The 5,719-nt window shown below is 46.7% G+C and overlaps 1 long non-coding RNA gene across 3 annotated transcripts; it reads right to left on the bottom strand.

The window, feature by feature from the left end:
* Nucleotides 1-2,194: 2,194 nt before the first annotated feature.
* On the bottom strand, nt 2,195-5,597 carry LOC125519890. 3 transcript variants are annotated; one of them, XR_007288361.1, is made up of 6 exons: nt 4,644-5,597; nt 4,261-4,536; nt 4,006-4,044; nt 3,401-3,523; nt 3,196-3,272; nt 2,195-2,895 (listed from the first exon to the last, which is right to left on the bottom strand). It is a non-coding gene; the product is annotated as an uncharacterized LOC125519890 (long non-coding RNA). The 3 variants fall into 3 exon arrangements; XR_007288359.1 differs by having other exon boundaries at nt 2,205-2,895; nt 3,401-3,498; XR_007288360.1 differs by lacking the exon at nt 3,196-3,272 and having other exon boundaries at nt 2,206-2,895; nt 3,401-3,498.
* Between the last annotated feature and the right edge of the window lie 122 nt (nt 5,598-5,719).

The raw sequence follows: 5,719 nt of genomic DNA, 5'->3' as shown, positions 1-5,719 counted from the left end.
GCTAGATAGTCATTCCCCACCGGAAAAATAGCAGCGCTTCGCCGCGGCAGCCCCTCCAACAGCAGGTGGGCGTTTCTGGCCGTCGTTTCCGGCCGCGGAGGCGTGGTTTAGCGGCGGGTACACGCCCATCAAGCGCAAGGTGTTCGGCGATTTGCCTGCCTCGGCGATGCACTCGGATGACGAGGAAGCGCTCGCCGCGCTGCTGGAGGGGGAAGCCGAGGCCGACGTCCAGGAAGAAGAGCATCTCATGGTGCTCGCCGCCCTCGCCCAGCTGCTGGCGAGCAATGAAAAGCCGTGGCGAGGTGGCTCGGCGCTTGGGCGGGTGAAAGCAAAGAACCGGCATCGTCTCGAAGGCTACCGCATGCTCTACTCCGACTACTTCGCCGATGCTCCACTTCACGGCGAGAAAACATTTCAGCGCCGTTATCGGATGAGCCGAAAGCTCTTCCTCGGGATTGTGAATTCCATCCGGGAGTTCGACAACTACTTCAAGTGCAAGATGGATTGCACCGGCGCTCTTGGATTCACCTCCATCCAGAAGTGCACGACAGCGATGAGGATGTTTGCATATGGAGCTCCTGGTGATTCACTCGACGACTATGGGCGCATGGTCGAGTCCACCAGCATAGAGTGTTTCTACAAGTTCTGTCGGGCAGTGGTGGCAGTGTTTGGATCACAATACTTGAGAACACCCAATGCGGAAAACACTGCTCGGATCCTAGCACAAAATGCAGCAAGAGGATTTCCTAGGATGTTTGGAAGCATCGACCGCATGCATTGGAAATGGAAGAATTGCCCATTTGCTTGGCAGGGGATGTACAAAGGCGCCAAAGGCGGTTGCAGTGTGGTGCTTGAGGCGGTGGCCACACAGGACCTCTGGATTTGGCACTCCTTCTTTGGTATGCCAGGAACTCACAATGACATCAACGTGCTGCAGTGCTCTCCTGTCTTTGCCAAGCTTGTTGAAGGTCATTCTCCTCCGGTGAACTTCAAGATCAATGGGCGGCACTACAACAAGGGGTACTATCTAGCTGATGGCATCTATCCGAGATGGTCGATATTTGTGAAGACGATCTCAAACCCTGTGCCAAGAGGCAAGAACGCCTGGTTTGCGAAGGTTCAGGAGGCTTGCAGGAAGGATGTCGAGCGGGCATTTGGTGTGCTCCAATCTCGATTTGCTGTTGTCCGGTACCCCGCTCAAGCCTGGTCGAAAGATCAAATGTGAGAGATTATGACTTGCTGTGTCATCTTGCACAACATGATCATCGAGAGCGAGCAAGAAGATCCAGTGTTTGACACTGAACCATACTACAGACAGGGTCCTCTAGCCGAAGTTGATCACCAGCTACCGGCAACCTGGACTGCCTATCTCAGTATGCGTCAGGAGATCCGAGACCCACAGGTGCATCATCAACTACAGCAAGATCTAATAGAGCATCTATGAAGGCTCAAGGGCGACGCCGGGCGCGACGTGTGATGAAATATGAGTTTTTATTTGTTGAACTATATAATTTGTATTGAACTATTTGTTGTTGTACTATTTTGTTGAAGTATTTGATATTTTTGTGATGAAATATGTGATAAAAAAATTTATGTGCATAATTGAACGCCGAACAACGGCGAACCACGTCGAATATGGGCCTATTGTCGCCCATATGGGCCCTTTATTCGCCGAAACGAGGCTGAAAATTAGGCCAATTTCGGCGCCTGGGGGCGACGACTGGGCGCGAAACCGCCCCCAGCGCTGATTCATCGCCGGCTCATCCCCAGGGGGCGATTTTTATGCGTCCTGGGGGGGGGGGGTGCGAACGGCTGGAAATACTCTTACGGTATAAGTAATTCGGTAAGGTACATCTCAAGACAAGTAGCTACGTTAGTGTCCTGACTTACTGAATTTCTCTATTATTATTACCACTAGACTTAAGCTCGAAGCATCATTGGGATACGACAATTAGTTAATTCCATTATTTCGTAGGCCTTTCAGAAGATCAAATAGTATGCCATTTCCACTCTCTAAACAAATTGTTCTTTAGCATCCTAAGGACGACTAGTGATAGCGATATCCTGACGCACTGAGAAGTTTCCAGCAAGAGGATGGAAAAACAAATTACGGACCTAGTACATCATGCTTGGTTTGACAAACACTAGTGGCTGGGACGCGCCCCGGGCGCGTCTCTTGACGCGGTCATGTGCGCACCTATCTTGCTTATCCACATTGACACGTCTAGTGTAATCCTTGATGGCACTAATGTAAATTTATTTGAATTATCTGAATATAGGTGAATACGCTATCTTTGCTGACTTCAACCTCCAAAGGGGTTCTAGAATTTATGACAAACTTGCTATTATGAGGATCACAAGTGCTCAAACGCGAACATATAAGAAAAATTTAGGTATAATAACAACAAGAGAAGTTGAAAGTAAACATATATGGTTTGGCCTCAAGTCCCATCATCCTAGAAACTTCTGAATCATCATCCTTGTGATAACTAACTAAAAATGATAAATGGTTGTGGGTGAGGAGCTTCTCAGCCTTGCTCTAGAAACATATTTGTATATGTGAATTCGCTAGTCCCAATCATATGTGTACAGGCTTTTGATCCTTTTGTCTTGCTACCCGTCCATATCCAAGTTGACAAATTATGGCACAAACACCGTATAATTTGTCAATATGATGGTGTGCACTTTGTAGGTGCATAGAAAGATCAGGACCTGATTGTTGCATGGAAGCATGTCAAAATGTACAACGCAACACTGATCAAGGTTGCTTACCTCATGCCGTTGCTGCCGGCGCTCGCACCCAAGGCCAGTGTGCTCGATGAAGGCTCACAACGTCTGAACCAGCATAGCAAATCCACAAAAGACCACTCTCATGGCGCAAGAAAATGTCCAGCACTGAAAATGATGTCTGAGGGTAAGAAACATAAAGGGAGCAGGGCATGAATTATAAGTGTAGTTACAAAAGAGAAAAGAAGAATTGCACAAATTCCAGCCAATTAGTGAGCTTCTATCGGCCCTTCATATTTCATGATATGCACCTAGCGCATCTTATGTAAGGCAAATAGATGAGAACAAACAGTCAAACAGAGCACACAAAAAAGGGTATTGTCATAAACTTCACAAACTGACAACATCTAAAGGCTTAGAACCATAGAACTGGAGCTCATGAAAATCAAGATCTATATATCTTCCTACCTGCCCCGACAATAGCGTGAATATCGCCATTGAATGTAATGACATGCGGATCAGAATATGTGACTTTTTAAGTACAACTGTCAAGCAATCAAAGCACCCATGTCAAGTACAATTAGCTACTAAAAAAAAAGTAAGCATCAGACATAAGATCCTCCTAATATAACCCTAGATGACATAACATCATTGCATTGACAAATAAACTTACTCGTTGGTTTGTCTACTCGCCTGTTTGTCAGTGCTTGTGGAACATCTCCTTTGTTGGCATTTCCTCAATTAAAGTTTGATTGACATGACGATGAGGGCCTGTGAAATTTTGCTCAAGCAAAATCTGTGTAAGCCATTTTACAGAAATTATTATGGAATAGAGAGCCGAATCAATAGAAATGTCATAAAACTTCGATGGAGAAATCTAGGAAAGTGTAAAGGTGTAACTAAACGGAATTACTCTGGGTGAAAATCAGAAGAGGCATTACTAAAACGCATAGCACATTCAGCATGTCATTTTGACAAATCGTGGTGGGCATTCTTCTAAAAATCAGTAGTGATGCTTCAAAAGAAAATCACTAATGCATCTAATTAGAGTCTCAACAACACATTAGACAACGTGCTAGAAAAATGTCGGATAAGAGATGATGAGAAGTTCCAAAACCCTTATAGGCTAAAGAAACAAAATTATGTCACTTATTTTTGAAATGGGTATTGAAGTTGCAGTTCTAGTTCAATGCAAACATATTTTATCAGTTTGTGTTCAAGTACACTTCAGGGCTCTTGGACAGAACAACTCTATGACAGAAGAATGCAAGAACTTACATCACTGTCAGTCATGGCACCCCAATGAGCATCAAGAATCTGATTCATCGAGAAGCTTTCATAAGATTCCACTAGATGAACATCGTCCCAGTAATAAGAACATAAGAGTACATAAACACCTATCTCCTGCCTTATCATGATAAAGAGATATGCCCAAGAAAATCAATAGGGGATATTTAAACAGGACAACAACTACAGCGTACCGCAACAAAATTCTACTACAAATTTGCAATAGCAAGACATAATTTTTCTCACCTGTCTCCCTGCTCATTGTGATCCATGAAATCAAGGTTCCACTGGATGACCCGCCTCATAGTTATGTAACCTCCTGTCGCGATAGCACGCAGCAAGTTGAGCATCGCCACCGACTACGCGTACGTCCTGATCATCCTATCTGGGACAGACACGGCCCTTCAGATCAAACGCGTCGCCCTTGACGTTTTTTCTCCTGTAACTGGGCAGCTTAACCCCATCCTTCTTTTCAAAGTTACCAGACCTCAGCTTGGTGAACTGGCCAGCCATCCGCCCCACCTACTATGCGCAAAGAACAGGAAACAGATAGGATCAGATCTCACAAATCAAATGACCAATAGGCGTATCTGGTTCAATTCAATTTGATTTGGGCAATCGATTTGCACCTTGACGATGGGGACATGGCCGCCGAACACGAGGACATTGCCCATCTGGAGCAGGACAGGGAAGGTGCCACGGATGTTGTTGGCCTTGAACTCCTTGAAGCTCTCGGCGCAGTCCCCTCCCTGAAGGCGCAGTGGCCGGAGTAGCGGCGCCGTACGACAGACAGGAGGCACACCAACCATCTGTTTGTAGGCAAGCAAACAATACATGGTACAAACACAATATTTGTGTTACTGCATGAACTTAATAGAAGCATCATCATGAAGTTAGGGATAGGACTGCTGAGCACGTTGCTTCCCTCACGGCCAGCAACGCCAGCGAGGCCTTGGCGAAAACCATGTTCTGTTGTCCTTGGTTGGTCTGCCTCTTGCATCTGAAAACGTCAAACAATACATAACACTTTCAGGGAAAAGTTCAGGAAACTATACGAATTTTCAATACGTGATTTGGGAGTACAAGCACTTGAATCTCTTCTTCTTAATTCTTATTAAATCTGAAAATGGTGTAAACAAACACATGGCATCCAACGGGCAAGTACACCCCCGAAATCCACACATAATAGGAGCAAAAAAAAAAAACGTCCATGGATCAGCCGAGGTCGGCGCCATCGACAGACTCTGTCCGGCTTGAAGACCACCCCCAAAATCCAAACGAAATGGCGAGGTCATGGCGGGGCGCGCGAAGGAAGCCGCCGCAGGGGAGAGTGGGTTGGGGGAGGGGGCAGTCCACTTGTCGCCAGTGGATGGCCGCAACTCTCCGTTGTCGTTGCTGCGATGAGCCTTCCTCGCCCGTCAATAGATGGCATGTGATGGCCACCTCCGCGGATCCGGTCATAGATAGGGAGAGACGGGTGGTAACCCTAGCTGGCCCGGCCGGTCATGGATAGAAGAGAGCTCGCGTGGGAAAGAGGAGAAGACGGCGGCTGCATCTGGGGAAGGAAGACTTGGGAACGACACTATTTTTCTGGCCAATACACAGGTGCGTGCGTTTTTGTCTCGCTTGTCCAGCTCCGACGTGGCATGCGCGAGCACACACTCCATCCGCGCACCTTGATTGGTAACATTGCACATTTTTTCAG

The sequence above is a fragment of the Triticum urartu genome, chromosome 7, assembly GCF_003073215.2.
Source record: "Triticum urartu cultivar G1812 chromosome 7, Tu2.1, whole genome shotgun sequence".
Taxonomy (NCBI): domain Eukaryota; kingdom Viridiplantae; phylum Streptophyta; class Magnoliopsida; order Poales; family Poaceae; genus Triticum; species Triticum urartu.
This window is presented reverse-complemented; position numbering and strand designations above follow the sequence as displayed.